This window comes from Lytechinus pictus, unplaced genomic scaffold, assembly GCF_037042905.1.
Source record: "Lytechinus pictus isolate F3 Inbred unplaced genomic scaffold, Lp3.0 scaffold_26, whole genome shotgun sequence".
Taxonomy (NCBI): domain Eukaryota; kingdom Metazoa; phylum Echinodermata; class Echinoidea; order Temnopleuroida; family Toxopneustidae; genus Lytechinus; species Lytechinus pictus.
The window spans coordinates 184,168-192,450 of NW_026974146.1; the positions used below are offsets into that span (position 1 = coordinate 184,168).

Consider the following 8,283-nt stretch of genomic DNA (forward strand, 5'->3'; position numbering starts at 1 on the left):
AACAGGGCATACAAATGCTAAGAAATTTCCAAATTGATAAAGAAGTATAAAAAAAATAAAAAAGGAATAAACAAAGAACAAAATGGAAGACTAAGTAAACAGAAACAATGCTACAGACTGGTGTCAACAAGACGAGAGATGGTGCTTATTTGACTGGTGGCTTTACTTTAGGTAAGGGATTAATTCTAATTGACATGATCTGTTCTTGATGACTTTGACTCTTTTCATTGGATTATGATTATAATAGAACCAAGTCATTGAATCACCCAGACACCAAAATGCCTTATATTGCAAAATTTTAGTAGTTAAAGGGTAAGAGAGGAAGAAAGAAATGAAGATATAAATATAGAGAAAAAAAAAGAAAAGAAAGATTGATAAAAAGAAAGTGAGAAAGAAAGAAAGGAAAGAGGGAAGAAAGTAAGAAAAAAATTAATAAACAAAAATAATTAAAAAGTAAAATATCAGTATGAATCTGTTTTATTTTATTTAGTCAGTGTCATATTAAAGATGATGTAGTATGTGCATCCAGAGCAAGAAAGGAAGCATGAAATAAAGATATGAATAGAGGAAAAAGAGAAAGATCAATAAAAAGAGTGAAAGAGAGGAAACTAATAGAATATAAACCAATAATCAAAAATTGAAATAAATTAATAAATAAATAAATGAAAAATAAACGAGTAAAGAATTATAAATTGATTCATTGAAATTAAATACTAATGAAAGGAAAAGAATAAAGATAGATATTAGATACATGTAGATAGATAGATAGATAGATAGATACATATATATAGATAGATAGAATGAGAGAAATTTGGAAAGCTAGCTTGAGCATACAAAATAAATAAACCAGTAAAAATAAAAAAAAATAACGAAGTAAAAACTAATAAGAAAAAAAAATTGAAAGAAAGGAAAAAACCATAGAGATATGTACTAGTATATCTCTATGGAAAAAAAAAACAATGCTACAGACTGGTGTCAGCAAGACGCAAGATGGCGCTATTCCACTATTCTTCATGGTGGCTTTACTTGAGGTGAGTGATTTAGAGTCTATTTCTTATTTTCATGATTGAGAATAGTGTGATATGTTCTTAATGGCTTCGAGTTTTATCCTTGGATTGTAATTATAGTTTAACTAAATCATTTAATAAAAATTTGTTTATGTTGACAAGCCGTGCTAGCCGTATTCTTCAACTTCAGTTCAAGACCTCAGAGCTAACGTTAGACTTTAACCTGTAACTTAGAGTGTACCAGTGTTAAGGCCCGTTTACACCGCATCCGGCACGGCGACCGTGCACGGCACCACGGCAATCCGGCACGGCAAAAAAAATCGATCCCCACTAAATCCTATGAAACTGTTTCCACTTCAACGGTGCCGTGCCGTATTGTACAACACGGCGTAATTTGCCGGATTTGCAGATCGATCAGCAAGCCATTTTCAGAGCACGGCACACGGTTTTTTCACTTCTGGCCAATCACAGTCCAGATAAATTACGTCATTGCCCACATATTTTCTGATCAAGCGACAAATCGCCTGCGGTGATAGTCTATGGGAGTTTACGTGTTAAATGCAAAATCGCACATACACGTAGGTCTACGTGTATTAGTGCTGAAGAGAGGTGACTGAAGGAGGACTTGATCTTGCAATTCTTGGTCTGGTAAGCAACTAATTAAGAACAAGTGTCATTTCGCATACTGTAGAACCGAGCCCCAGAAAGTAGAGCACAAGAAAATAAGGCCAAATAATATAAGGCCGGCCTGGGATAGGGCCTAACGTTATGATCTAACGAAGATCTAACGTAAGTTAGCTTAGCCTTGGCCCTTAGTTTAGGCTTAGACTCGGTCTAACTCTAAGTTAATTCTAACAAGATATAGGCTCCTATCTAATTTAGATAGGCTAGATGTTTATCCTAGCCTAAGTTACATCTAGATCTAACGTTATAGACCTAATGTTAGACTCGATAATCAATTAGACTGGCCTAAACGTAATTAGGCCTAGGGCCTATTAGTACTAAATAAAAAAAAGTTAGGACTTAAAGACTTAAAGATAAATGAAAGTAGTTGCAGGAAACACTGATTTCACGAGAAAGTGTGTAAAACCGAGCTTAATTGTCACTATATAATCGAGGATCTAGATCTGGTACAGTTACATGAACTGAACTTTGTGAAATCTTGAAATCTACGCTGAAAAATGTTCATACTGAAGATCACCAACACAGATAAGCGCACGTGGGACAGTGTACTATTAAAAATTATTGCTTTGAATGTCGGCCCGACGCTTGACCCAAATCCCGTGCTTATTTGCTAATTTCTCAGCAATTACACAATTTCTTCCGGAATCCTTTGGCACATATTTTTTATTTATACAAACAGACACTTTGGTGGTCATTTCATTGGATTCTGTAGACTGTACGAACTCATTTTGAAATCGTTACCACAACTGGCATTTATCTTTAACTTAGACTTAGCCTAGTAGAGTCTAACTAACAGTAACATTAGGCCTAACGTTACTAAGTTATAGTTAGATCTAACGTTAGGTAGACCTATAACTAACGTTAACAAAAGTTAGACCTGTACGTTGTTGGTCTAACGTTAGGCCTCAGTAGTCTAGAGTCTACACATAGGTCTAACGTTAGTAACACTAGTACATGTAAGTTAGACCTCTGAACGAATATGATGAATTCCGGGATGAATTATTTATATTAAGATATAGACTAGCCTAGCCTAGAGTAGTAGTACTTTAGTTTTAGTAGTAGGGTCTATAATAGATGAGAGCTAGGCACTGAGTCGTTTTGTCAGCAGCAAGAGTGGCAGATAGGAGGGTGGCAAGGAATTAATAAGAGGGGATCTGGAGTGGTGAAACTTGGGTAGCCTGAACTGAAAGAAGTTAGACCGATTGCTCAGTTTGACCATATTTTTGTGGGACCCTCTGGTCGATCTGTTCTAGATCGAAACAAATGGTGGAAGGCTAAGGAGTAAGGCTAACTTAGTTATTTCCCACAAACTCTCTGGAAAAGACTAGGCCTACGAATAAATAATGTAAAAACCTAGACTCTAAATCCTCCCCATATGACGTCATACTTAGGCTTAGCTAATTAACGTTAGACATTGTTTTCATTAAAATATAGAGTCTAGGCCTAGTCACTAAATTTAGGCTACTATAATTTTGGAGAGAACTTGCATTAAAAACAGTTATTGTTTCTAGTTTGTCAAAAATTGTCAGTCTGTTATTATGTAAAGGATTTTAAAATGAGCGCACTTTCCTTTATCCAGGGGCAGCTCAATCGTGGGGCGATGGGAAGGGGTTTGGGTTGGCACTGGTTTGCCCGAAATAGAAACACCCCAGAACAAAAGTGACCCCTTTTCAATATGAAATATGTCCTTTGTGTGCTGGCATAACTTTTAAATCTGCACATTTCTGTTCCAAAAATTGATTGCTTTATTTGTGTAATTTCATTCTTTTTTCATTGGTTTATTTCTTATTTGGTTTTTTTTTTTTTGGGGGGGGGGCTGAAGTGATTGGGTACGGTTACTATACAGAGAAGACATAATTTGCTGACATTTTATTCAACAAACATTTCATCCCTAAAAAAACATTATATGGCTTAGCTTATAGGCTCTCATGGAGGCAAAAAATTGTGCCTCTATCTTTTTTTTTCTTAACATGACCCTATGTTTACATGTACTTTTCAAATGATAAAAAATTATTATTTCAAGCTCTTGAAGGAATTTCTAGACGATCACTTTTCTCTACAACTAAGCAAAATCATTTCAATTAGGATAATTTCTATTTGTGCATTATAAAAATTGGACCCTGATCAGCAAGCCTGCCAGTTACAATGTAAATGTAAGAAATTGCTGATTGGGCACTGGCCTTTCACTAATCGCTTTTGCAATTCTTTAAACCTTTATTATTATTATTTGCTAACAAAATTTATATGGAATGTGTTGCATGACAGATAACCAACATGGAGGAAGCCCTTATCCTAGAAGTGTAGGAAAATCCATTCCTGTATGACAAGAGATTGGAGCTGTTCAAGGATACAGAAGTAAAAAAATGATGTATGACATGACATTGGGCGTCAGCTTGTAATCTCAGGTAGGTATAATTTTACGTCATATTAATTTTTTTTAAACTTCACGATTTTTTCACTATCAATTTGAAGAAAAATATTGAACAATGTAAAAGAGTTATATTTGTATGTGGATGTTTGAAAGCAAATCAAGTTCACAATCTAACAACTGTAGCTAACTTCTGGTTGTTGTAATTCAATGAATACCAATGGTAAGTTTTGGTCATTATGGCCATTTTTGAAATTGTTTGCACATGTGTAAAATAGTCTGGTGTTTAAAAAAAATAACAAATTAAATGAGACACAAGAGCAAGGGTATGTAAATGCAGAAAGAGACCTTGCTTTGTGATGTGGACCAAAAAATATATACCAACCCCTCCTCACAAATACGTAATATAAATATCACGTCACTTTTACAAGCAAAAAAAATGGAGGCAAAATTCTTTACTATCAAAAGCATGTTGTCCAATTTCACATTGAAATATTTCGGGGGGGGTGGGTAGGGCTTGAAATGAGTCATAAACAGAAATGAAAAATTTCAGAGGTTATAGGAATTAGATTTCGTGTTGTTTTTTCATTATTTTAAGGTGACGTAGCGAGTTGAGGGACAACTTCCTAAAAAACGACAGAAATGGAGAGGAAGAGTGGTGACGGAGCTCCCTCAAATGCAGCACGTAAATACAAGTACAGTGAGGCAATGGAATTCCTACTTCCCCACATACATAATCGAGAGTAAGATATTAAATATTTTGTTTTCTTATCCCAGGGAAGAGAGAATATGTGTATATCAATTTGAATTCATGCAAAGAAATGTATTTTATAAATATGAATTCTGATATTGTGCTTCACTTAACCCAGGTTTAGTTTCTGGGTTCTGACAGGAAACGGTCGGGCAACAGCTATGGTATTAATTTGCACTTTGTGCACTCTGCAGGGTGGATATGAGTGCTCTCATACAAACTATACAAATCATTTTGAATTATACATTGATGATTGGCTCATTCTCTCATGTTTACATTAACCCGTTTCCTGTAATTATACATCCACATTTTCATTCAATATGATTTATCATATTTGTACTTGACTACCTGTGTAAAATAGTACAGGTTAATGGGTGTTGCATTTCCTTGAAGTGAGAGCCATTTGCCTTCAGAAAATTACCCTTAAAAAAATATAATATAATAAAATAAAACTAAAGATGTTTCGAATATTAATGAAGTAAAGAACAGACAAACTGTATCGACTTGGTACATGAGAGTCGATTTTTTTAGTATTCATTATTATGAGGAAAACATATGAAATAAATTTGAACATATGATTTTTCTGTCAGCAGAACAAGTTCAATCTTGGATCCTGTGTTTGATGTGGACACACCAGGAGAAGCCTGTACCAAGCAGGAAGAAACTGAGCAGGAGAATGGTGGGTGACATCTGTCCACAACGTGGGTCAGTCTTCCTCGTCATCATCCTCAGGCACGTCCGCAACATCAGTCCAGTCTTCAAGTCCCAACTTCACTTCAAATCGAGGACACAATGTTGCAGTATTTTCAAAGCACTGATAGTCATGGTGACAACATAACTGTAGATAAATTTTTCTCCAGCTTGTCCCCCATTGTCCCACACTGTAAAAGTTACCTCAATGCCAGCTCCATTGCTATGAGGTTAAATATCGGTCATCTGAACATTGAACATACTACTATAGGAATTAAAGTTTTTGTGTCATCTAACTCCAAGTCGATTCTTATTGATGTTATAAACATCTCACAATTTAAGAATCCAAATATGTTTCGTAGATTTTAAAAAAAAAGTTAACGGAAAATGCTCTAACTTGCTATGCTCCACCGCTAAAAAGAGAGCTGATATCTTATTCCCTCTGACCATGGAGCTAATAGCTCTATGCTCTGACATCACTCAATACTCTTTCGATTGTAACATAAAAGATGCAATGTCAGACATGCAGCATCACCAACAAATTAAAAGCGGTGTATATATGATTACATCTGAATTACTTATGATAAATCCATATGAAATAAATCATTTGCAGGAAATCTACAACTTTAATGACTGATATCGTATTATAAACAACGACACCATTAAATATGTTATTCTAATTTCCACTTGAATTTTTCACTTTGACATCTCCATAGGCAGCGGAAGCGGGGACAGGTCCCCCCCCCCCCCTAAATTTTTAGTTGATAACCTTTTTTTTATTTTTTGGCTTCCACCGCCAATGTACATCACCCATTGTTACAGTTGCAAGTCAGTCTCAATTTGCAGAAATTACGATTGTGAAGGATTATGATCTTCCTCTTTTGTAGATCTGGAAAATATCGTCTGAGCATGTTCACCATTTATTAAAAATATATTTATTTCTTAAATTATACTTGAATTTAAATTCAGGATTTGTTCACAGATAAGAGAAGTTGAGCATTTTGCACATCACAGAAATTTGGTTCATGCAAATACATGTATTAACATGATCACTAGTAATGCACTATCAAATATCAACACATGAAACCAGTTACTGTGAAAATAAAAATGATGGGTACTGGACGGAACGTTTCTGGACTAATGTTTTATTTTGGAAACAGAGATCTAGGATTGTTTGAAATATGACAAAATGTTAGAAACAAAATTTCATCTCTAAACAGAATGGCAATGACACTCCTGTTGCCTGTTTCATAGAGAGGTACAACTATCATAACTTTGTCTTTAATATGGCGCAACATCCAATTATAATTGTGGTTTCCATGGTAGTTTCCATAATGTTAAAGTACTTTTGAAATGGGCCCCTGGACATGAAGAATACTGACAAAAGAAAGTTGATTGTGAAATAAAAAGAATACATTCATCTTCAAGAAATTTTTTGATGCCCCATGCATTTTTTGTTGTTTATATATCTCGTATTATTTTTTTCTGTAATAAATTATTGAGCATCACTTTTTTTTCAACAACAAATATAATGTAGATTGCTGAAGAACCTAAAATATATTTGGAGCTGAACTAAACTCAAAATAAAGATGTCGACAAAATGAAGTCCAGTGTTGCTCTTATTTATTGGGCCAGACCTCACTTGGCATTGCTTTTAAAAAACAAGTCCACCCCAACAAAAAAGTTGATTTGAATAAAAGAGAAATATCCAACAAGCATAACACTGAAAATATCATCAAATTCAGATGTAAAATAAGAAAGTTATGACATTTTAAAGTTTCGCTTAATTTTCACAAAACAGTTATATACACATCCTGATCGGTATGCAAATGAGGAGACTGATAACGTCATTCGCTCACTATTTATTTTGTATTTTATTTATATGAAATATGAAATGTAATTTTCTTCTCATTGTCAAGAGAATTAATTCCTCCCTGAACATGTAGAATTAGCATTGGTTTAGTCAAGTTGGTCATTATTGTCAAATAAATGAAATATTGTATTTTTCAAACAATAAAAAAAAAGAAATAGTAAGGGACATCAACTGTCTCATTTACATATCACTGAGGTGTGCATATCACTCTTTTGTGAAAATAAGCGAAACTTTAAAATGTCATAACTTTCTTATATCCGATTCTGCATGAATCATGCTAGTTTGACTTTTTTTCTATTTATTCAAATTAACAGTTTTCTTGGGTGGATTTGACCTTTAAACAAATAATATACCGTATTCAAATATGTTCAGAAATAATTTCGTATAACCAATTTAACTAATAGAAACAGAGAGAATAGAAGAATAAAGAAAAGTGGAAGAACTAAGGGTGAAAGGTGAACCAATGAGCACGAGGTCATGAATGAAGAAGAATGTTCTGAATATAAATGAGAAGACACAGAAACATGTGGAGTTGTAATGGCATTAGAATCTGATATATAAACTAAGGAGTAAGGAATGAGATAAACTAAGGAATGAGATGAACAGGTGACAATGGCATAGAAATGGGAAGTGAAGTATGGAAAGCAAAGTGTAAAATAAAAAGATTAATCATGACAAAATTCAATTACATTTAAATAGAACGATCAATTCCCGTATAGATATGAGTGAATAACAAAGAATATTTGTGTCTGTCCAATGAGCAGTCAGTCAGATTGATGCTTCTTGGTGGAATTCAAGACAAGATTAATTTATACATAGGACATAGATACACGAAAATCCTTAAAAATTACTTCTTGCCACGCCTGAAGCAGGCTTCTTTGCCTTGGGTTTTCATGGGTACATTGGACGG

At 34.2% G+C, this 8,283-nt stretch overlaps 1 long non-coding RNA gene across 2 annotated transcripts; it reads left to right on the forward strand.

The window, feature by feature from the left end:
* Positions 1–1,419: 1,419 nt before the first annotated feature.
* Positions 1,420–7,105, forward strand: LOC129283158 (uncharacterized). 2 transcript variants are annotated; one of them, XR_010296858.1, is made up of 4 exons: positions 1,420–1,655; positions 3,957–4,096; positions 4,658–4,802; positions 5,404–7,105. It is a non-coding gene; the product is annotated as an uncharacterized LOC129283158 (long non-coding RNA). The 2 variants fall into 2 exon arrangements; XR_010296857.1 differs by having other exon boundaries at positions 1,564–1,655; positions 5,401–6,931.
* Positions 7,106–8,283: the final 1,178 nt, after the last annotated feature.